Source organism: Callithrix jacchus, chromosome 13 (genome assembly GCF_049354715.1).
Source record: "Callithrix jacchus isolate 240 chromosome 13, calJac240_pri, whole genome shotgun sequence".
Classification (NCBI taxonomy): Eukaryota; Metazoa; Chordata; class Mammalia; order Primates; family Cebidae; genus Callithrix; species Callithrix jacchus.
In genome coordinates this window covers 9,516,730-9,542,221 of record NC_133514.1, presented here as the reverse complement: position 1 = coordinate 9,542,221, position 25,492 = coordinate 9,516,730, and the positions used below count along the sequence as shown (strand labels likewise).

Sequence of the window (25,492 nt, the reverse complement as noted above, 5' to 3'; positions counted from 1 at the left end):
TCAGGATAGTGAGTGATTCTCACGAGATCTGGTGATTTAAAACCATGTAGCACCTCCCCCGTCACTTTTGTTCCTGCTCTCCCTTCTTTCCACCATGATTATAAGTTTCCTGAGGCCTCCCCAGAAGTTGAGCAGATGCCAGCACCATGCTTCCTATATAGCCTGCTGAACTGTGAGCCAGTGAAACCACTGTTCTTTATAAATTACCCAGGCTCAGGTATTTCTTTATAGCACTGCAAGAACAGCCTAATACAACTCTTAATTAGTCAATGTACTTAGGTGGACATCAGTAGCAGAATGGTACTGTGAATACACAGTACTGATATGTGAGATGGTATGCAACAGTTGGACAGGAATAAATGGCTCTAAATACATAGTCATGGAAAGATCTCCAAGGCACTCAGTGACAAAGCAAGTTGCGGGATAATGCATGCACTATGATCTTATTTCTGTACAAACTAAAATATATATATATATATATAGTTGAGTCATATTTTCGCTCTTGTTACCCAGGCTGGAGTGCAATGGTGCGATCTCGGCTCACCGCAACCTCCACCTCCTGGGTTCAGGCAATTCTCCTGCCTCAGCCTCCTGAGTAGCTGGGATTACAGGCACGCGCCACCATGCCCAGCTAATTTTTTGTATTTTTAGTAGAGATGGGGTTTCACCATGTTGACCAGGATGGTCTCGATGTCTTGACCTCGTGATCCACCCGCCTCGGCCTCCCAAAGTGCTGGGATTATAGGCGTGAGCCACTGCGCCTGGCCTAAAACTGTATTTCTAAATGCAAATGTCTAGAAAGTATTTGGGAAGATACACTGATGACAGCAATTATCTTTTGGGAAGAAGGGTGAGATCACATGAAGGTTAACTGGCCTTCCTGTATTGTGTCAGGTTTTTACAAGGAAATACCGATTTAGCAGACTCAGTGCCTTTTAGACACCCCACATTACGCTGGGTGTCAGAGACCATGACCTTGAGCAGAGAAGGCCCAAAGGTGATCCTTATGATCTGAGTTGGGGGGAATGGGGAGTGAGGTTTTCTTATTACACAGGCTATTAAAAATGAATAATAAAAAAAAAAACCAAGGTTGACCTTTTGTTCAAAACAGCGACCAGATGTGATCCACAGGAGTTAGTTGACTGGCAGTGATAGAGGAAGAGGAAGAAAGGAGTAAAGAAGCCTTTCCGGTTTCGTGCTTGACTAATGGGCAGAATTTGGTTTCACCCACTAACGGTATGGCAACAAGTGTTATAGGGTATGGAACTTACTTCTACAAGATTACATTTGAATATGGCTATTTATTTAGAGCGAGAAATCAGAAATTTTTCAAAGCTAACATACCACTGTTTAAAACTCAATGTGTTGAAATTTTCTTTTTTGAGGTCTCATTAGTTTTTATTACCTATTCATGAATCTGGTAGCATCCTATTCATAAAATAGAGCAAGCTCCCTGAGCTGAGCAGAGGACATGGCCTTTGTAAGCTGAAGAGGACTAAAGAAGCAGAAACTGACCAAAAAGCAGATGGTTCATTTCAAAGTTACTCTCCTTACATGGTTGAGACAGGAGACCTCTTTATCATGCCAACTCAGGTAAGTTGCACCCTGCCCTGGTTGCTGTAAGTCTCCTGGTTTGTTTTTGTTTGTTTGTTTTTTGAAAACTGGCCCATTTGAAAGTTTAGTTTAATTACATGTCATCTAACACTGTTATCACATAATTAGACATTGCCCAGGATATACAAGTAGCAACTTTCTCCATGGGCAAATGGCAGAGGCATTCAGTGTGCCAATGGGGGACAGTATCAAATTTCCCAGTAGTGCTCTGTATTCACAGCTTCAGCTGTTGGCATCAGAAAGAGATCTCTGCCACTATGGAGGGCAGTTTATATTCGGTCAGCTGCCTGCCCTTTTGGCCAAGAGAAATGTGATTAGGAGAACATAAACAGTATGGCATAGGTGGGCTCAAAAATAGATGGTGCTAGGGACATAAATGCATAGGTGGAATTGTCCTTGACTATAGGTATAAATATAGATATAGTCCTTGATGACAGATAGATAGACTGATTGAGTCCTTGAATACATACACACACACACACACACACACACACACACACACACACACACAGTCTAGTGCTCCTAGGCTGCAAAGCTGAGCAGCATGTTACCATACTGAATGCTGTAAGCAATTGTAACACAATTGTAAGTATTTGTATATCTAAATAGAGAAAAGATATAGTAGGGCTGGTGTGGTGGCTCACGCCTGTAATCCAAGCACTTTGGAGGCCAAGGTGGGTGGATCACCTGAGGTTGGGAGTTCAAGACCAGCCTGACCAACATGGTCAAACCCCCTCTTTAAAAAATATATACATTTATATTAAAATATATAAATAAATAAATAAATAAATAAAAAGATATAGTAAAAATAAAGCATAAAATATTTGAAATGGTACACCTATATAGATCACTTACCTTAATTGGAGCTTTCAGGATGAAGTTGCTCTGGGTGAGTCAGTAAGTGCTGAGTGAATGTGAAGGCCAAGGACATTACTCTGCTGTAGACTTCGTACACACTGTACATTAGATTCCTATTTTTTAAATAAAGTAATGACACTACTATGTTACAATGGCTATGGTGTTTTCACTAGATGATAGGATTTTTTTGGCTTCACTATAATCTTATGGACCACTGTCATATATGCATCTGCAGTTGACTGAAATGTCAACCATATTTGACATTTCTAGCCCATAAGTGTAGTGGAGAAAACATAGGATAATAGTTTTTAAATCTTTAAGATTTTGCTTGGGATGATGCTAAGGTCAATAGTCATTACAAAGTATTGATTCTCAGAAGATCTTGGAATCTCCACAGAGCTGAATAAACCCACTGTTTTTGTATACAAATTGAAGAGTGTTCAGCCGGGGCACCGTGAGATCTCAGCATACTTCTGAGAACATCCAAAGTGAATTTATGTGAATTCAGGCCTGGGATGTAATTAAAGAAAGCTGTGACATCATCAGTTGTGTTGTAAATTGACCTTCCTAGTTGGTAGCAGGAGGGTGCTGAACTGAATGTCAGACCCTTGGACGCAAAAGGAAACTTGCGTATCTCAGTGAATGGAAAGATCTTGAACTAGAACACCTTCTATCAAGTCATGAACAACTTCTCCAAACTGGAACCAGTACTCTGCCTCTCTTTGGTCAGTTCCCATTCATGTTTTTATTTTGCTATTTGCACAGATAAAACAAGAAGGCATTGCTGTTATAAAAAGTGTAAGCAATACTATTTTTTGAATATTGCATAAAATGTGGACGTTTCCATCATGTCACACCCAATCCCACTTTCTTACCCAGAGGTTACAGCTGTGTGTTTATGCAGTAGATGCCTGTCAGTCCTTTGGCCTTTCCCTTCTTGAGGTCACTAAGATGGTCATGCAGACGGCCACCCCTTCCAACAGAGTCCATGTGATCTGAGGGGAAGTTGACTCCACCCACCCGCCCGTAATGGGCCACCATCAGTCTAGGGCTGTGTCTTACCAAAGTGTGGACCTTGAAGCCTAAAGGCTCCTCAAGACCCTTTCAGGTGGTCTGAGGAAAAAATATTTTCACAGTGATACTGAGATATCATTTGCCTTTTCCCTATTAGATTTGCAGTGGGGATGCAAAAGCAGGGGTAGGTAAATCCACTGGCACCTCGCTGGGAGTAAGGCAGTGACACAGAAATGTACCTACTAGTGACCACCGTGTTCTTCATCACATGTGATCATGGCAAACAACGCTACACTTGAGAATATCCTCAATGCAGTAACAACAACAACAAAATCAGTTTTATTAAATCTTAGCTGTGGAGTAACATCTTAATAATCCTTCATGTGACTAAACGGAACTTGCACGGGGCACGTGGGATGCATACCCAAGTGCAATAGCTCCCTTGCAGGAAGCGACCTCTGAGCTGCGCGCTGAGCCAGCTCCTTTCTTCATGGAGCGTCTTTTGCTTGAAAGAATAGCTAGCAGTTAAACTGGTGAGTCTGGCAGACTTTTTTTTTTTTTTTTTTCCCAAAAACAAATTCACTTCAAAAGAAAACAACGGGTAATATTGCCAACAATAAAATTGGAACTTTCAAATGAAAACTTGAGTCTTGGAAAACTTATATTGTTCTATGAGCCTCATACCTTCTCAATTCTTGAAGACTTTTTTCCATGAGATCTGCGGCAATGGCAACCATTGTGGGTTTTCAAAACTGTATGATGAAATGCATTTGGAAAGTTGGCACAATGCAGTAAACCAACATTTTGAATAATGCATGATGTTTAAAAATGATGAATGGGTAAATGGCTCTTGTAAGCTTAAGATATACCAATGGGTTTTAATTTAAGTACAAAAATTTCATTGATATTTCAAACTTTACATGGCTGCTAACCTTTAAGCAATTACCAGTTTCTGAGTTTTAGTATAATATGAAAGAATAGTCACTTTATCTGAAAAGGTTATAAAGATACCCCTTCCAGGCTGGGCACTGCGGGTAGTTCATGCCTACAATCCCAGCACTGTGGGAGGCTGAGATGGGCAGATTGTTTGAACTCAGGAGTTTGAAACCAGCCTAGGCAATATGGCAAAACCCAATGTTTCACCACAAAAAATACAAGAATTCGCCATACATGGTGGTGCCTACCTGTATTCTCATCTAGCTACTCAGCAGGCTAAGGTGGGAAGGTCACCTGAGCCCAGGAGGCTGCAGTGAGCTTAGATCATGCCACTGTATTCCAGCCTGGAGGACAGAATGAGACCCTGCTCCCCGCCCCGCCCCACCCCACCCAAAAACCCTTCCTTTTTCTAATTACACATCTATGTAAGGCTGGATTTTCTTCGTACACTTCAGCCAAAAATAAAATAAAATGCAGCAGATTGAATGCAGAAGCAGGTACAAGCATTCCAGCATCTGTTTTATTAAACCACATTAAAGAGACTTAAAAAAAAAAATTAAAACAATGCCACTCTTCCTAAATTTTTTATTGTGTTTGAAAATAGTCTTTTAAGGACAATGTTATAAAGCACATGTGCATTCAGGCACAGAAGTCATACAAAATATGAAAAACTCAAATGGCCAGGTGGTTGATGCTTTTTTTAATTTAATTTTTTTTCTCTTTCTTTCTTTCTTTTTTTTTTTTTGAGACGGAGTCTTGAGACTGTCACCCAGGCTGGAGTGCAGTGCCACAATCTTGGCTCACTGCAACCTCCGCCTCCTGGGTTCAAGTGATTCTCCCACCTTAGCCTCCTGAGTAGCTGGGACTGCAGGCATGTGTGCCACCATGCCTGGCTAATTTTTGTATTTTTAGTAGAGACAGGGTTTCACCATGTTGGCCAGACTGGTCTTGAACTCCTGACCTCAAGTTATCTGCCTGCCTTGGCCTTCCAAAGTGTTGTGAAGCTCCAGGCCAGCTGATGCTTTTATACCATCTTGAGGTTACAAAAACAATGGAGACGTGGGTCCTGGCAAAACAAGTTATGATGGCAAAAGAGATTATGGGTTATGAGAGGGAAAGAAGAGGAGGCCTGGTACCTAAGGCAGTCTTGTTATGCAGATGAAGCCAAGGTAGTAGCCCTCAGGAAAAATAGACAGTAGGTAGGCCATGGGAAGTATTTGTCAGACTCTAAAAGTTTAGGACTCTCAGGTTATCTTTCCTAGATCTGGACAAGGGGGGCTTCAAAGAAAGCCTTCTTACATCCATTGTTTCCTTCACTTTATTTCCTCGTTATACACATCAGCCAAAAAAAAAAAAAAAGGCTAAACATTGCAGCCGATTGAATGGAGAAGCAGGTATAAGCATCAAACCTCCTTCCCCTGCCACCAACTCAAAAGGGGAGACTAGCTTTGCAGGACAATTCTTGTGTTTACAGGCCTCCTGAATAGCCATTTTGAAGTATGTCAAAGAAGTCTATTTTGAGGTGAAATATTTGGTGTCCTTTTCCTCCCAGCCTTCACAAAGAACCAACCCTGTTGACAGCTTGTTTAAAAACTTTCTGCTCCCCGCACTGAGAGACAATAAATGGCTTTTTCAAAGCCCCCCAGTGTGTGGCACTATGTTATGGCAGCTCTGGCAAACTCTGATCAAAATACTTCCAGCTCAGAAAAAATCCAAACGAAGTCCTTCCCATGGCCGGCAAGGCTGCCCCATGAGCTGCTTCCCTGACCTCAGTACACAGCTCTGCCCAGATCATCTACGCTTAGGTGTGCCTTGACTGACCGTCAGGACTAAGCCAACTGCAATGTGACCTAAAAGGAAGAAGCTGGGGCAAAATTAACATAAATAGGGAGTGTATTGGAGCCAAGTTGAGGATTGCAACCCGGGAGCATAGATTCAAGTAGCCCTGAACATACACTGCAATTAGCAGCAATTACAAGTGGGGTTTTAAAGGGAAATGGGGACAGAGAGTGGGCAGATACAAAGTGGCTTGTCAGGAAATCTCTTTGGTTCACATAAATAACACTGATTAGTGATTGGCTCTATATTGCTAAGCTGTAGGTTGTGGGTTATAGTGTCAGTTGCAGCATTATTAGGTCAATTTATAGCTACTTGTGGGGCATTATTAGGTCAGTAGCTTGCTCTGAGACCCTTGCCTAGCTGTGCCCTCCAATCATTTGCCCAATACCAGTTAGATCCCCTACTGACACAGTATTTTTCTCAACACCTTTACCAGTCTTGCAGCTGGGTGCCCATCTACTTGGCCCACTGCACTCAGCTCCTTGAGGGAGGGAGCACGTGAGTGAGTGAATGTGGGACCCGGCCAGGTACTAGAAGTGCCAACACCTCCTTGGACCTTAGACTCTCTATGGAAGAGAGTGTGTGTGCCATGCTGAGTTCCTGGCACACTCCCACTGCGTGGGTACACATGGGTGCTTTCCCAATCCTCCTTCTTCCTGGGAGGTGCTCCTATCACCATGCAATGGGTTCATCTTGCCTGCTGCCAAGATAAAGCTGGTTTATTAAGATGGGGATGGCAGTAGAAAGAGTTTAACTCATGCAGAGCCAGATGAGTGGGAGACCAGAGTTCTGTTACACAAATCAGAGACTATGGTTTTTCACGGATAGTTTGGGCATTGCTCATTGGTTGGGGATGCAATCACAGTGGTGTGGAAAACGGTCCCCATGCCTGCTATGCTGAGCCTACTTCATGGTGAGGACACAGGACCAGTTGGTGATCCCAGTGTGTCAGTCGTCAAAAACGTAAATTCCTGAAAGGACATCTCAAGAGGCCAGTCTTAGGTTCTGCAATAGTGATGTTATCTGTAGGAGTAATTGGGGAAATTTCAAATCTCATGACCTCTGGAATAATGGTTGGTAACCATTCACATCTTCACCTTAGCAGAACTCAGGCTCCCCTCATGTTTCTACCTGATGGCATTTTCTTAGCTCTACAAAGGAGGTTTAGTTTTGGGGAAGAGATATTGTCATTTAAACTGTAAACTAAATGTCTACCAAAGTTAGCTTGGCCCAAGCCCAGGAATGATTAGGAGCAGTTTGGAGGTTAAAGGCAAGATGGGAGCTGGTTCGGTCAGATCTCTTTGGCCATCATGATTTTCTCTTGTGAAGGTGGTTTTGCTCCCTGGAAGCACTGCTCTGTGAGACAGAATTACAGAACCAAATTTGTACTAGGAAATCATCCCCTGGAGCCCCTGGTGATTGGATCCAAGGTAATTAAGTCATAGACCAAGTATCTAAGTCATCAGAAACAAAAAAATTACAGCCAAACAGAACTAAGCACTAGAGCACAGAAGTAATAGAGAATTACAGTCATAATTGGTACTGTGGTGTGTTATTAGTCCATTATCATGCTGCTATAAAGAAATAGCTGAGACTGGGAAATTTATTTTAAAAAGAGGTTTAATTTCCATGGCTGGGGAGGCCCCAGGAAACTTACAGTAATGGTAAAAGGCTAAGCGGAAGCAGGAACCTTCTTCACAAGGCAGCAGGAGAGTGAGTGCCAGCAGGGGAAATGCAAGATGCTTATAAAACCATCAGATCTCACGAAAACTCACTATCATGAGAACAGCATAGAAGCAACCACCCCCATGATCCAATCACCTCCACCTGTTTCCTCCCTCAACACCTAGGGATTATGAGGATTAAAATTCAAGATGAGATTTGGGTGGGGACACAGCCAAACCATATCATATGGAAACCCCAAACCACATACATGTTGATGTGGAGAACAGGAAGTAATGAAGCTGGCAGCCTCATTTGAAGAAGAATGTACAGTGCCTTTCAAAGCTGTGTTTACCCTTAATGCTCCTGCACATGCTTCCTTTATTGGTAATCTTTATCCCATTATTGAGATGGTGTTTCTCCTTTCAAAACACCGCTTCTTTGATTCAACCAGTGGACCAAGGACTTACAGTGCCTTTAAGGCCTGCTACCTAATAAGGACTTTTGCCCAGGCTATTGCTGTGGCTGAGAAAGATGCCGAGAAGACACTGATGCAACTCTGGAAGGATTATAATACCTGTGACTGCATCAAGAACCTATGCATGGTCACCAAGGCATGTGTGAATGGAATCTGGATGAAGACACTCAAGAGGTTTATCCATGACTTCAAAGAGTTAGCTAGGATAAGGAGGTTGCAAAAACCAAGGCTGTGGTTGTCATAACAAACTACTCTAACCAGGTGTAAATGAGGGTGATGTGGAGGAGTTCCTTGAGGTGGTTCTTGAGGAATTGAAGAATGAGGAGCTGTTGGAACTGGAAGAGGAATGCATAGCTGAACAAGAGGCAAGAGAAAAGGAAACCGAGAGAAAAAAAGAACTCCCAAGAAAATTAACAGTGAAGTGTTTGCCAGAAGCTTTTGTAGACCTCAGCTACTTAAAAAGTTTGAAAACATAGAGCCCAACACTAAAAGGTTTTTATTAATAGAAAAGAATGTATATGGTCCATTATCTGTTTGTAGGCAAATCTGTGATGTAAAAAAGAAACCAAGCAAACCACCACAGACGTATTTCTGAAAACAGCAACACTTCCTAAAAAGCCTCAGGGAGGTCCTTCAGGAGAGCTCCAGAAGGATGCATTGTGGTCACAGGAGAGGACAGCTCCATACCTGTTATTTCCCCTGAAGACTTTCCAGTGGGATAAGATGTGGCGATTGAAAACGTGAGAGTGATGATCCTGACCCTGTGTAGGCCTAGGCTGACGTGCGTGTTTGTGTGTTAGTTTTTAATAGAACAGTTTAGAAAGTAATCAAAAGGTTTTAAAATGGCTTATAGCATAAGGATACAAAGAAAGGAAATATTTTTGTACAGTTGTACAATGTATGTTTTAAGCTAAGTGTTATAAGAATGAAAACATTTTTAAAAATTAGTTTATAAACAAGTTACAGCAAAGTAAGGTTAATTTATTGAAGAAATAAATTTTGCAAAGTAAATGGAGTATAGCCTCTAAGTGTACAGTGTTTATCGTCTATGACAGTGTATGGTAATGTCCTCGACCTTCGTGTTCACTCACCACCCACTCACTGACTCACCCAGAGCAACTTCCAGTCCTACAAGCTCCATTCATGGTAAGTGCCCTGTGGAAGTGTATCGTTTTTTATCTTTTATGCTGTATCTTACTACACTTTTTATGTTTCCATTATACGAATACCATTATATTACAGTTGCTTACAGTATTCAGCAGAACAACGTGGTGTATGGGTTCGTAGCCTAGGAGTAATAGGCTGCAGCATCCAAGTCCGTGTGAGTGCACACTGATGTCCACACGGTCACTGCATTGTCCACCGAAGCATTCCTCGGAGCACGTCTCCATCCTTAAGCACCGCAGGACTGTACTTCACTTTGTTATAAAGGAGCTGCACAGTGACTTAATATGATGCGTGCACAACAGCAGAATAAATAATGAAATGAGGTAAGAGACCATGAAGAGCAGGCAAGCACAGGGAGGGCAAGATGAGGTCAGTGCCACGCAGACCCTCTGTGGTTCAGCACTTTAGGCTGAGGTCAATGCTAAGCTTTTTGAGCCCAGCCTGGGTTTCTCTGTGGAAGGTTTTAAACCGTAGATTTTACACACACACACACGCACACACATGCACACTGATTTTGAAAATTAAAAATTAAAACTTTTAATGGCTTTCAGATATGTACAATTGAAATTTCTATTTTATCTTGTGTCAAATTTGATAAGTTGTGCTTTTCAAGAAATTTGTTCACTTCATCTAAGTTGTCAAATTTGTTAGCAAGAAATTGTTTATAATATTCTTTATCTCTATGTCCTCGTTTTTGTACCTGATATTGGTGGTCTTGTTTTCCCACCTTTTCCCCATTGACCAAACAAACAAGGACTTTGTCAATTTATTATTATTATTATTATTATATTATTATTTTGAGACAGAGTCTCACTCTGTTGCCCAGGCTGGAGTGCAGTGGCTCAATCTTAGCTTACTGCGACCTCTCTCTCCCAGATTCTAGCAATTCTCATGCCACAAACTACCAAGTAGCTGGGATTACAGGCATGTGCCACCATGCCAGGCTAATTAATTGTATTAATATTTTCAAAGAACCAACTCTTGGCTTCGCTGATTATTGTTTGCCTGCTTTTAGATTCACTGATTTTTTACCTAATTTTTTATTTATTTCCTTCTACTTTCTTTGTATTTAATTTGATTTTTTGTTTAGCTTTTTGAGTTGGAAACTGACTGAGTTTTAACCTTTTTTTCTCAGCAATGAATTTAAAACCGTGTATTTTCTTGTAAGTTCTCCTTTAACTGTATCCGTTAGTCTTTTTTTTTTAACCTTAACCTTTTTTTTTTTTAGAGACCAGGATCTCACTCTGTTGCCCAGGCTTGAGTGCGCTGGCATGATCTCGGCTCACTGCAGCCATGACTTCACGGGCTCAGGCGATCCTTCTGCTTGAGCCTCCTGAGTGACTGAGACTACTGGTACATGCCACCATGCCCGCTTAATTCTTTTCCCCTAGAGATGGGGTCTTGCTATGTTTACCAGGCAACAAAATTTGACAACTTTTGTTTTAGTATAGCTCTCCCTCCTTTTTTTGTATTTTTGATTTTGTTTTATTTTATTAGGACAAGGTTTTCCTCTGTCATGCTGGCTGGAGTACAGTGGTGTTATGATAGCTCATTGCAGCCTTAACTCTGGGGCTCCAAGTATACGGGACTGCATATGCCACCACTCCCAGCTAAACTTAAAAATGTTCTGTAGAGGCCAGGCGTGGTGGCTCAAGCCTGTAATCCTAGCACTTTGGGAGACCGAGGCAGGTGGATCACAAGGTCAACAGATTGAGACCATCCAGGTCAACATAGTGAAACCCTGTCTCTACTAAAAATTACAAAAAATTAGCTGGGCATGGTGGCGCGTGCCTGTAATCCCAGCTACTCAGGAGGCTGAGGCAGGAGAATTGCCTGAACCCAGGGGGTGGAGGTTGCAGTGAGCCGAGATCACGCCATTGCACTCCAGCCTGGGTAACAGCAGTGAAACTCTGTCTCAAAAAAAAAAAAAAAAAAAAAATGTTCTGTAGAGAAATGATCTCACCATGTTGCCCAGGGTGGTCTTTAACTCCTGACCTCAAGCAGTCCTTCTCCCTTGGCCTCCCAGAGTGCTGGGATTACAGGTGTGAGCCACCGTGTGCGGCGCACTTGCCCTTCCTACTGATGGTGATTAGGTTATAGGGCCTTTTGCCTAGGTGGAGCCTCTGAGTTTGCGACACTAAAACCTTGCCCTCTGCATGTCAGAGGCTTTGTGTTCTCTTTTCTACAGTTTCCACTCACGCAAAAGTTACCATAAGAGGAGCCAGGAAGGGTTGTTGGGATGTTGAGCCTGCCTACTATTTTAACAATCAGGACATCAAGGCCAATAAGCCACAGTCTGCCTGGGTCCTGCGACTGCTATCAGCTTCTAATCCCCGGGTCACTGCTCACCATTCCTTTAACTCCTTCACCATGTCCACAGCTTGGCTCACGTGTTTGTACATGTGCTCAGTCCTCCATGCTGACTCAGATTTGACTAAATGTTGGCTCACGTGTTTGTACATGTGCTCAGTCCTCCATGCTGACTCAGATTTGACTTCGTGTTGGCTCACGTGTTTGTACATGTGCTCAGTCCTCCATGCTGACTCAGATTTGACTTCGTGTTGGCTCACGTGTTTGTATATGTTGTGCTCAGTCCTCCATGCTGACTCAGATTTGACTTCATGTTGGCTCACGTGTTTGTACATGTGCTCAGTCCTCCATGCTGACTCAGATTTAACTTCATGTACTTCCACTCGTCTTAGCAGAGAAAGTGGACTTTATTGTGAGCATTTTGATTTGTTTTCTTTGCATTGTGACTTAGATTTTATTATAGCACATCCAGTAGGACAAAAGTCACACCGAAAAACTATGGAAAGTGAAATCAAGTCTTTGATGGCCTTGCAAACTAGAGTGTAGAGTTGCAGGCTTGAAGACCTCTCAGTCCGTTGGCCAGGGGTGCCAGAGCGTAGAAGGCTTTGCCTCCAGCTTCGTTGTGATTCTCTGGGGAAGTGTGTTGCAGTTGTTTCACTGCTAGCTCTCACTCCTCACCTCCACCACTCACCACCGATTTTTCTTTCTGTGTGTGGTGGAATGACACTTGCTGTCATTTGCTAGGGATGGTACAGGACCAATCCAATATACCCCTTGCATTTAGCCTGCCTTTTAAAAACATTTAAATTTTTTCCACTTTCTCCTTCACTCCTGTCTTTTAGTTTTAGAGTCTAATATTATTTTTCAACACTACTTTTAATAGTCGACAGTGTGGTCATATTCAGTGTTTGAGGACTTGCATGCTTTAAAATGTGTTGAAAATCACTTTATTTTTCAAAGGTTTTTTTTTTTTCCTTATAAATCATTTTAAAAATTCTGAAACAATAAGACTCTTAAGATTTAACCAAACCGTTCCTCCCATCTGTAATCTTCTAATAAGTTCTGTCATTTAAACAAATTCTTCTTTTCTGTTGAAAGATATATATTTTGGAAATGTCCCCTGCCCTGATTCCTTTCATTTCTGTGAAGAAAACATTGGAGACGAACCACTGGAATGAGCCATAGTTATTTGCGCCTAAACATCCATCATTCTTCCAGCTGACGAGGGGACCCCCGTGATAATTCCCCTTTGCCTCTGCCAGAAGATGTCAACAGCATTCCATGTAATGTTACTCTCTCTGTATAGATGACCCCAGATATGTGTCTCTGGGCTTGGCCTGTGCCCATTGTATTATCCGGCTTCTGCCTGTCTTTCTGACGGTTTGTTTCCTTTGGACAGACACTGATACCTCAAAGAAGAGTTGAAAGGTACAGCTTCCATTGTCTCTGGCTTCCGAGGCTTGTGTCATGTATTGTTAAGAGGGGATAATAAGCTTCCTTGCTTCCTTTATTTTCCCTACTTTATTTTCCTTAGGTTATCAAAACCTAAGGCTCAGATCTTTAAATGATTTTTTTTCTTTTGTAAATCCATGCCAATTTCTATTGTTTCCCAAATAGTATATCACTTTCAGAGGTATCCTTTCTGCCAAGAGCCTTATTATTTAATATTACAACTGGGAAAAATTCCTTCCATTTAAATCTTTCTAAACCCCGATGTGCCTACAGAATTTTGGCTGTTAACTGCAAGCCTTAAGTGAAAGGCGTATCACTCCCACAACATTATCTCCTACTTAGATACACTGCACATAGTCTCTTGTCTTTTCTTTTTTTTTTTCTGTTTTATTTTTTTTGATAGAGTCTCACTCTGTTGCCAAGCTGGAGTGCAGTGGCATGATCTCTGCTCACTGCAACCTTTCTCTCCCGGATTCAAGAGATTCTCCTGCCTCAGCCTCCCAAGTAGCTGGAACTACAGGCATGCACCACCATGCCTGGCTAATTTTTTGTATTTTTGTAGAGACGGGTTTTCACCATGTCAGCCAGGCTGGTCTCAATCTCTTGACTTTGTGATCCACCCACTCCGGCCTCCTCAAGTGCTGGGATTTCATGCATGAGCCACCACACCCAGCCTATACACTACATACATTCTATATACATAAAGTATTTTTTAAAAATCACTGCAATACAAAAGACACGAACAGATACTTTTCAGAAGAAGGCATACATACAGCCAACAAGCATATGAAAAAAGTTTAGTATCACTGATCATTAGAAAAATTAAAACCACAACGAGATACCATCTTATGCCAGACAGAATGGTTAGTATTAAAAAGTCAAGAAATACCAGATGCCAGCAAGGTTGTGAAGGAAAAGGAATGCATCCTCACAGTTGGAATGTAAATTAGTTCAACCATTGCAGAAAGCAGTGTAGTAATTCCTCAAAGAGCCAAAAACAGAACTACCATTTGACGAAGCAATCCCATTACTGAGTATATACCCAAAGGAATATAAATCATTCTACCATAAGGACACATGCAAACGACTGTTCATTGCAGCACTGTTCATAGTAGCGAGGACATGGACTCAACCTAAATGACCATCAATGGCAGATTGCATAAAGAAAATGTGGGTCCATATACACTGTAGAATACGATGAAGACAAGGAAAGAATAAGATAATGTCCTTTGCAGGAAGATGGATGGAGCTGGAAGCCATTATCCTTAGCAAATTAATGTAGGAAGAGAAAACCAAATACCCGATGTCCTCACTTATAACTGGGAGCTAAATGATGAGAACACATGAACACAAAAGGGGAACAACACACACTGAGGACTACTTGAGGGTGAAGGGTAGGAAGAGGGAGAGGATCAGGAAGAATAACCAGTGGAGAGTAGGCTTAGTGCCTGGGTGAGGAAACGATCTGTGCAACGAGCCCCAGTGATATGAGATTACCTATGTAACAAATCTGCACAACAAGCCCCAGTGATGTGAGTTTACCTATATAACAGATCTGCACAGCGGACCCCAGTGATATGAGATTACCTATGTAACAAATCTGCACAACGAACCCCAGTGATGTGAGTTTACCTATATAACAGATCTGCACAGCGGACCTCAGTGATGAGTTTACCTATATAACAAATCTGCACAGAGGACCCCAGTGATAGGAGTTTACCTATATAACAAATCTGCACAGCGGACCCCAGTGATAGGAGTTTACCTATATAACAAATCTGCACAGAGGACCCCAGTGATAGGAGTTTACCTATATAACAAATCTGCACAGTGAACCTCAGTGATGAGTTTACCTATATAACAGATCTGCACAGCAGACCTCAGTGATGAGTTTACCTATATAACAGATCTGCACAGCAGACCTCAGTGATGAGTTTACCTATATAACTGAGTTTACCTATATAACAAATCTGCACAGTGAACCTCAATGATGATTTTACCTATATAACAGATCTGCACAGTGAACCTCAGTGATGAGTTTACCTATATAACAGATCTGCACAGCGGACCTCAGTGATGAGTTTACCTATATAACAGATCTGCACAGTGAACCTCAGTGATGAGTTTACCTATATAACAGATCTGCACAGTGAACCTCAGTGATGAGTTTACCTATATAACAGATCTGCACAGCAGACCCCAGTGATGAGTTTACCTATATAACAGATCTGCACAGTGAACCTCAGTGATGAGTTTACCTATATAACAGATCTGCACAGCAGACCCCAGTGATGAGTTTACCTATATAACAGATCTGCACAGCGAACCTCAATGATGAGTTTACCTATATAACAAATCTGCACAGTGAACCTCAGTGATGAGTTTACCTATATAACAGATCTGCACAGTGAACCTCAGTGATGAGTTTACCTATATAACAGATCTGCACAGCAGACCCCAGTGATGAGTTTACCTATATAACAGATCTGCACAGCGAACCTCAATGATGAGTTTACCTATATAACAAATCTGCACAGTGGACCCCAGTGATAGGAGTTTACCTATATAACAGATCTGCACAGCGAACCTCAGTGATGTGAGTTTACCTATATAACAAATCTGCACAGCGGACCCCAGTGATAGGAGTTTACCTATATAACAAATCTGCACAGCGGACCCCAGTGATAGGAGTTTACCTATATAACAAATCTGCACAGTGGACCCCAGTGATAGGAGTTTACCTATATAATAAATCTGCACATATGCCCTGAACGTAAAATAAAAGTTTTTAAAAATTTACTTCAATATTTTGTGTTCATTCTTCTTTTCCTAATATTAATTAATTTAACAATTATTTTGACCTTCCCATGTATCACATAGGAGAAGACAGAAATGGTCCATGGCTTCTTGGATCTAACAGCCCAGTCAGTGAGAATGACCAGACCTCTTTTCTAAATTCAACCGGAATATTTTAGTCCATAACTCTTCCACTGATTACAACTAGGTTCGAGAATGCAAAAAGCATCTACCTGAAGACGCTGACGAGTAAACAATGGCAGGGGAGAGAAATAACAACTTGAAAATTACCATCAACAATAGTGAGTTTCCAAGATTTTTTTCTTTCTTCATCTTTGCCTTCCACACAAGGGTGGCCTGCAACATGAACTATAGAACCTCACAGTGGACACACAGCAAAGCCTGTAAGAGAACTCTCCCTTCCTTTCAGCCAGGTGTGGTGGCTCACTCCTCTAATCCCAGCGTTTTGGGACGACGAGGCAGGAGGATTGCTTCAGATAAAGAGTTTGAGAACAGCCTGGCCAACATGGTAAAACCCTGTCTCTACAAAATATACAAAACTTAGCCGGATGTGGTGGCCTGTGTCTGTCGTCCCAGCTACTCAGGAGGCTGAGGTATGAGAATTGCTCGAACCTGGGAGGCAAAGGTTGCAGTGGGCCGAGATCATGTCACTGTACTGCAGCATGGGTGACAGGGTAAGAGTCTGTCTCAAAAAAAAAAAAAAAGAAACACTTCCTTTGTGACCACAGAAAAATGAGTCAAGAGTGCAGGGGATGGGAAATCCCTGTTTACTTTTCTTCCTTTTTTCTTTTTTCTGCCTTGGTCCAGCCACAAGGCCAGCTCACCTTGCAAAGCTACCCTACTGTAGTGGTGATGGGGGCAACTGAAACCCCAAGAGAAAACTCTCATTATGGTCAGAGGAACTGGGAAAAGGGGCCCCTGGGAGGCCAGCCATGTGGGGGACATTTCAGAGAGAAGTGCGTTGGAGAAGGACACCCCTTAATTGTGTGTGTGAATCTAGCCAACTCTTGAGTTCATCTAGAGCTGGAAGTGCAGAGAACAGACACAGAGAAGCATAAAGAAGGCTTGGAGAACTGAGATAGGAAACACTGCCCACAAAGGAACTTGCCATCTGAACCAAAACTGGCTGATTCCTTACTAAAACAAGTCACAAAAAATCAGCATGATCACACAGAGCCCAGAGTTGCTCTGCATAATAACCAACATATCCAAGATAGAATGCAGAATAACTTGATATACAAATCACCAGGAATATATTCCCATTTCCCAAGGGAAAAGACAATCCACAAATGCCAACCACGAGAGGACCTGGATATTAAAATTAGCACACAAAGTCTTCAAACAGCGATTATAACTATACTTCAAATAAATGAAAAAATGGAAATGAGTTTTCAGTAGGAAAATCCAAACTATAAAGGACAAAATGAATATTTTTAGGGCTGAAAAACAAAATATAGCACAAGAAGATAAAAAATTCACTGGATGGGCTTAATCGTAGAATGGAGATGTCCAAGAAACAGTGGAAAATTATCAATAGATATTATCCAGTCTGAAGTAGAGAAAGAACAAAGATTTAAAACAAAATGAACAGAGCTCCAGGGACCTAGAGGATATTATCGAAGGGTTTCACCTTTATGTCCTTGGAGTCCCAGAGGAGAAGAGAGAGATAGGTGTGGAAAACGATTTGAAACATAACGGCATGCTTAAAACTTAACCAAATTTGGGGGAAAACGTAAACTTTCATAAACCTCAATCAGGATACACATGAAAAATATTGTGCCAGGACACAATAATCTAACTGCAAGAAGAAGAGAAGAAGAGGGATGGGGGACCAGTTAGGTGAAAACAGATACATAGAGGGGAAGATGAATTTGAAGATTTCTCTTTGGAACCATGGAGGCCAGAAGACAGTGGAATATCTTTAAGTGCTGAAAGAAAAAAACCAAGCCGCCAAACACCATTCTTCCAACAATACTCTGTCATCCCAGAATTCTATGTGCATCAAAAATGTCCTTCAGAAATGAAGACAAAATACATTTTTGAATGAAAGCCAATAAACAAGGTCAGCAAAGTTTCAGGATGTGAAATCAACAAACAGAAAATCAGTTGCATTTCTACACATTAACAATAACCATCTAAAAGGGAAATTTAAAAACTTTCATTTACGATTCAAAGACTAAAATCCTTAGGAATGTATTCAATCTAGGAGGCAAAAGGCTTGTGCACGAAAAACCCCCAAAATATTGAAATCGTAAATGAAACATTACCCCACGTGCATGTACTGAAAGACATAATATTGCTAAAACGGGAATACTACCTAAAGGGATTTACAGATTCAGTGAAGTCCCTCTCATTGTACAATTTCTTTTTTTAAGAAGTATTTTTGCTCTGTCTCCCAGGCTGGAGTGCAGTGGCATGATCTTGGCTCCCTGGAACCTTGGCCTCCCGGGTTCAAGTGATTCTCCCACCTCAGCCTCCTGAGTAACTTGGGTAACAGTCACACACCACCATGCCTGACTAATTTTTGTATTTTTGTAGAGATGGACTTTCGCCATGTTGGCCAGACTGGTCTTGAAATCCTGACCTGCAGTGATCTTCCCACTTTGGCCTCCCGAAGTGCTGGGATCACAGAAGTGAGCCGCCGCACCCAGCCAGTATTTTTTATGGAAACAGAAAGGCACATCCTATAGTTCATAGAAAATCTCTCTCTCTCCTCTCTCCTCTCTCTCTCTTTGTTGCCCAGGTTGGACTTGAACTCCTTGGCTCAAGTAATCCTCTCACCTCAGCCTACTGAATAGCTGGGATTACAGGTGTGCACTACTGCACCTGACTGTTATATGGAATATTAAGGGACTCTGAATAGCTAAAATAGTCTTGAAAAAGAAGAATAACGTTGGAGGACTCACAGTTCCTGATTTCAAAACTTACTGCAAAGCCATGGTAATTCAACAGTGTGGTCTTGGCTTAAAAACAGGCAGAGAAGCCAGTGGTATAGATAAGAGAGCCAAGAAATAAGCCACTGCATATATCATCGGTAGGTCCAAAAATCCCTCTCCAGGGAAAGGGTGGTCTTATTAATGATGCTGAAAAAACTGGATATCCACATACAAAAGAATGAAGTTGGACCCTTCCCTTACACCACATACAAAAATTGACTCAAAATGAGTCAAAGACTTAAATGTAAAAGCTAAAGCCATAAAACTCATAGAAGAAAACATAGGGGAAAATCTTCATGACATTGAATTTGCCAATTTCTTGGAAATGACACCAAAAGCACTGGCAATAACAGCAAACAAAATAGGCAAATTGGACTTTACCTATATTTAAACTATGTACAGCAGTGCAGGGTGGGAAATTTAAAAAATTAAAATTACAAATGTTTTAATTCTTCCCTTCAAGTCTGTATGCTTGAGTCTTCCCATGCCAGGCAGCAGACATGTAAGGGGTGAGCCTGTAAACGATCCCAACACTAGCCTGCACGTCAACCCCGGGGAGCCAGCCCCGAGAGCCCTGCCTGATTTGCAAGTTCATGAGTAAAATAAATGTAACCTGGCCGGGCGCAGTGGCTCACGCCTATAATCCCAGCACTTTGGGAGGCCAAGGCGGGTGGATCATGAGGTCAAGAGATCGAGACCATCCTGGTCAACATGGTGAAACCCCATCTCTACTAAAAATACAAAAAATTAGCTGGGCACGGTCGCACACACCTGTAGTCCCAGCTACTCAGGAGACTGAGGCAGGAGAATTGCTTGAACCCTGGAGGCGGAGGTTGCAGTGAGCCGAGATCGCGCCATTGCACTCCAGTCTGGGTAACAAGAGCAAAACTCCGTCTCAAAAAAAAAAAAGAAAGAAAGAAAGAAAGAAAAACAATGTAACCTAAAACTGCTCAAAAATAGCCTTTTTTTTTTTTTTTTTTTTTTAGAAAACACGAGTATTAAAAAAATCATTTATAATCCTTCCATTGTCCCTTTTCGTTAAAATATCAAACAGAAACATGAGTTTCACTGATATGACCTGTTTTCGTGGCTGTTTTCTCTTTGCTTAATTTCCCTGCCATGGGAAAGACTGGCTAATTCTCCTTTCTTCCCAGTCAGAAATAACTACCAGCAGAGGCTGCTAGAAGGCAGGCATTAGGAATCTCTCTGCCGTGGAGAGATGGGCGGTCCTGCACAGCGCCGGCTTCGCTCTGACGGCTACAGGCACGTCCCTCGGGACAGCACTCGCTCCGTGGCAGAGATTTCGCAAAGAACTGAGGATCTTTGTGTCTATTCTACAGGGCGTCTATTGAACATTCCCTAAGAAAGAAGACAGTCTGGACACCTGACAACAGGTGTGAATTCACACCCCTTTTTCTAGATGTTATTATGGAAGGAACGTTGAAAGAAATATATTTCTTTCCTTTAGCAACCACCAAAGTGGTTACTAAAAGGAAATGCATTTCTCAAAAATATCTATTTCAATTTAGATATCTATTTCAAGTAACACATTTGTTAAATCATTTTATCCTCCGTTTTTTCAGCATGTGAGAAATGTTTAGAGTTGCTAAAAGGTTCATGAAAAGCATTTTGTTAAACTCCCTCAATAAAATTCTGAATGTGATTCCCTTTATTCCCAGAGATTATCCAAGAAAGGAAGTGGAGAATGTTCTTTTAGAAAGCATGAAGTGGGAAAATGTTTTAAACTATTTATAGCAGCACTTAGCTGTGGAAATCCCAGACTTTACCAACTATTTATAGTTACTCTTTGGGTTAAAAGGGTGAAACCAGAAATCTTGAAAATGCTACATGCTTCTATCCAGCAGTTAAAACTAGTAAGCTGTCTTTCGGTGGTTATGATAACCAGATACTTATAAGAGTAATTCTGGAAATGATAATAAATACATCTTGGCTAAGAAAAAAAAATGTTTAAGAGAGCAATGTTTTCTCTGATTAAGTGATTTGTATTTGGGCTTCTTATGTTTTCAAGTTATCTGCAAATGGCATTCTCTCTGTAGCATTTGGGATTTCTCATGACAAGTAGGGAGCTTGGTGAGTTGACAACAGTTTGCACATGGGCTAGCAAATCTCCAGTGCTGGTTGGTCATCTGAATAAAAATGCCAGGTATAATTTCTGGACTTCAGACAGCAGAATTTAAACCTTCCTTGGAGGAACACCCGTTTCTGAAAATTCTGCAAGGCTGTAATATCAAACTCTGCTCTGGCCTTGAATATACGGCACAGAATTTGCACCTATGCAGTGTAGAATATTCCATCTATTGACCTTTAGGAATTTAATTGTTTTAGTTTCTTAATATGTTTTTTCTGGAAGCTAAAGACCAGTTTAAGGAGGCTGTTGCTATAAAATGAATGTTAAACACTCATGAGAGTTTGGGAGAGGGCAGTGGCCGGCAAGGCTGGAGAGGAAGGGATATGTCTGGGAGGAGTTTTAGAAGTAGACTCAGTTGACTTTGTTGAGGTATTCGCATGTTAAAAATGAAATTCTTCTGCCGGGTGCAGTGGCTCATGCCCGTAAACCCAGCACTTTGGGAGGCTGAGGTGGGTGGATCACTTGAGGTCAGGAGTTCAAGACCAGCCTGGCCAATATGGTGAAAAACCATCTCTACTAATAATACAAAATTAGCTGGGCGTGGTGGTGTGTGCCTGCAATCCTAGGTACTCCAGAGGCTGAGGCAGGAGAATCCCTGGAACCTGGAAGGAGGAGGTCTCAGTGAGCTGAGATGGCGCCACTGCACTCCAGCCAGGGCAACAGAGTGAGACTCCATCTCAAAAAGAAAAGAGAAGAAAAGAAAAAAGGAGAGGAGAGGAGAAGGAAGGAGAGAAGGGAGGGGAGAAAGGAAAGGAAGAAAGAGAAGGGAGAAAAGAGAGGAAGGGAGGAAGGGAGGGAGGGAGGGAAAGAAGTTTTTCTAACTGGGGGGAAATTTTACCCCAATAATAATGTGCACTTTGGCATTGTATAAAAATAAGGAGATGATTAAGAATGGATAAATGCCATCCCGGACAACATAGTGAGACCCCATCTTTACAAAATACCAAAAACTTTAGCTGGGTATAGTGGTGCATGCCTATAGTTCCAGCTACTCTGGAGGTTGAGGCAGGAGGATTGCTTGAGCCTGGGAGGTTGAGACTGCAGCGAGCCACGATCATGCCACTACACTGTGGCCTGTGCAACAGAGCGAGACTCTGTCTCAAATAATTTAAAAAACAATTTAAAGAATGGATAAACGCAGTGGTGACAAAACAACAAGATCATGTTGTTGCCTGAACAGCTCGTTCTTTGCACACTCCTTACACAAAATCTCAACCAGCGGAAGTTGTGACTCATCATCAGTGCAAACCTTTAAGTAGAACTCGCAGAACTCAATATGCTTTTGGGTCAATCAGGTGAGACAGAAAATTCAGGCCTCTGAAATGCAATTGTAAATGCAAATGACACTGAAGCCTTCTCACGTACGGTTCTCATTTCTTATTAAATTCCACTCTGCTGCCTGGGTAGTGTCACGTACAAAATGCAGCGTAAACTCCCAGTGAGCGTGACACGTTCATGCCCTGCAAGCTGGAGGACGAAACCGACCTGATAACTTCCATCCACCTGTGTTCAGTGGTTGCTTCGTCTCAACTCCCGGAGCGCCGGCTGCATAGGCAATCCATTTGTCACTGTGTGACGTGCTGTCCTACGCCACCTCTGACGCCAGTGCCCTTGGTATTTGTTCCTGTCACAGCCCCATTTGAAGCACTCGTTTCCTGTGGCCACGATGGTGAGGCTGCCTGCACCACAGTCACCTCCGCTCTGCAACCTCGCCTCCTTCTGCGAAGAGTCGACTGATTTCCTTGGAAACCACACGTGCTACATTAACCAGAAGCAGCCTGGGGTGGACAGTTGGGCTCCTGAAGCCTCCACCCTGTTTTTGCTGTCCACATTTCAAGTGTTTCTGGACAAAGACTTAACCTCTCTAAGTCTCTGTTTCCTCTGTTCTGAAATGAAAGACTGGGCCAAGTACTTTCTGAGGCCTCTCTAACTGGCTTCACTCCCTCCCCTCATGCCCCTTCTCTCGACTGAACTGAACTCTGAGGACTATATGGTCCCACTCAGGACCAGTTTTCCAAACTTTTAGATGATATCTGCGACCACTTCGCCCAAAAGAAAACCTGAGAGTGGGTTTATGGGAATCTAAACGGGTTAATGAAGAGATGATTGGTCTCGTGCAGAAGCTGTGGGCTCCTTAAAGGGCCCTGGGAAACCACTTGAGGACTTTGCAGAAACAGCAGCTCACACAGCCAACTTGGCCTCCGTGGCAATTGAATTGATATCAAGACGTAAAGCTCTTTGCCCAGAGGCTCCGGGGAGGATGCTGTGGAATACGACTCTACCTCCTGTGCCTTGTCCTCGAACCTTGTCAGCTCAGGTGTGCTGGACTTCGCCTCATCCTGTTTGGATGGGCAGGATCCACTTCAGTCGGGCCAGCTGGAGAGGATGGCTCTGTTTTCTCTTTTTAATCCTTCCTTCCTTCCTTTTTTCCTTCATCCCTCCCTCCCTCCTTCCTTCTCTCCCTCCTTCCTGTCTGCCTTCTGCCTTCCTTTTTTCTTCCTTCCTCTTCTTCTTCCTTTTTGCTCTTTCTTCCTTCTTCCTTTCTTTCCTTTTTCTTTCTTCCTTTCTTCCTTTTTTCATTTCTTTCTCTCTCTGTCAAGATAGTGTCTCACTATTTTGCCCAGGCTTGTCTTGAACTCCTGGCCTCAAAAGATCCACCCAACTTGGCATCCCAAAGTGCTGAGACTGTAGATATGCACCATCATGCCTGCCTAGGGAATGGTTCTTTGTCATAGCGTGGCTGAGTCCAGATTGTCCACAGATAGGAATCAGAACTAGAGGCTTGAGACCACCGGGAGCAGGATCTGTGTGTCCTCAGAGCTGAGGTCCTAGAGCTGCTTCCTGTCCCCTGGGTCCCAGGCAAGCTCACTGCTGGTGGCCCTGGGAGTCACCGTCCCCAGCTAAGAGAGCTTGACAGCAAAGGTCCTGTGTCTTCATTCATCATTCCCATGACAGAACTTTGGATGGGGAAAGAGGAACAGAGCCCTAGGGACTCAACACCCCTTGTTATTTTGGTTAAATCTTCCCTGCTCCTGAGCCACTACAGTGACCCCTAGCTCCTAGGCCTTGTTAGCCTAGGGTTGGGGATATGTACCTCCCACCTCTCCTCCTACAGATGGACTTGCGTCTCTTAGTAGATTTGGTGATATTTTTTAGTCAGGGAGAGAGGGGGAGAAAGGACTACATTGCACTTGAGACATATGAACTAAGGCCTGATCCCAACTGCAGCCTGGGTGTTCAGAAACACCCAGGAAGCCCTTGTGCAGTGAGGGTTGTCTCTGAAAGGTGCCAGGTGCTTCCTAGAGTCCATCCCGTGCTGTCCAGCCCGCATTCGCCACTTCTTCCTGTGTACTGTGGGTATTCACACATCGTCTAAATGAATGCCCATTTATGGTCACTAGTCTTTCATGTGTCAGGAGTAAAAGGCACAAGAACGATGGCTTTTCTAAAAGTACACGTGGGTTTGGTTGGGGGGGTTGCGGGGAGGTCCTACTGATTTTCTGGGACGGTGAGCCCAGGCACAGTATTTCAGGGAAAAACAAAATCTTCCCAGGTGACTCTGATCTGTAACCAGGGTTGAAATCGAGTGAATTGGAGTCATGACAAAAAAACAAGTGATTCAACCAGCCACCATCCGTCCTTGGCCTCACAAGTTTCCATCTCCCAGCGAATCTTGTTTCATGTGGGATCGATTTTCCATGTGCTCTTCTACCCTGGCAGCTGCTATGGCAGAGTCCTCAAAGGAATCCCATCGTTCACTGCACCTCATTTCAAAGCGATTTACAGCACAGTCAAAGCAATAATGAAACAACCCTCTCTTTTTTTATGGGAAATTTGATTATACATGGTGCTTAAATGTTGATGATAAAACTCCTCTGTGTGCTCCGATAAGAAAGCTGCTATATTGTGTTTAAGCCAGCAAACCATCTAGTACATCTGCATGGTCATTGGTAGTGATGGTTGTACCCAAGCACGGAGCAGAGATTGAACTCGGCACACACAAGACAATGACTTGCACAGCCCATGGAGTCTAATGGGCCTGAATACAGAATGCACCGTAGAAAGAAGCACGGTTGGTTGGAGGCTGGGTGTCTGCAGGCCTTGAAGAACTGACTAGGGAGCTGCATGGGGTCAGCACATGAGAATCGACAGAGAAAGATGAAATCTACACATAACTGGTTCACCATGTTTTCCATAGAAACAGAAGTGATTCCTTGTTAAGGAATCAACAAGTTGGAGCCTCAACTGGGAGGTCAGTTG

General features: G+C 42.6%; 1 long non-coding RNA gene across 6 annotated transcripts in view; it reads left to right on the top strand.

The window, feature by feature from the left end:
* LOC118146720 (uncharacterized) overlaps positions 1-25,492 on the top strand; it is a 38,997-nt gene that overhangs the window by 2,763 nt on the left and 10,742 nt on the right. Inside the window, exons 3-5 of one of the 6 annotated variants that reach the window (XR_013525433.1) lie at positions 1,112-1,593; positions 2,870-13,306; positions 20,238-22,009. This is a non-coding gene — a long non-coding RNA (uncharacterized LOC118146720). Of the gene's footprint in view, positions 1-1,111; positions 22,010-25,492 lie in introns of those variants that run through there. The other 5 variants (XR_013525436.1, XR_013525432.1, XR_013525431.1 and 2 more) reach the window with 5 other exon arrangements.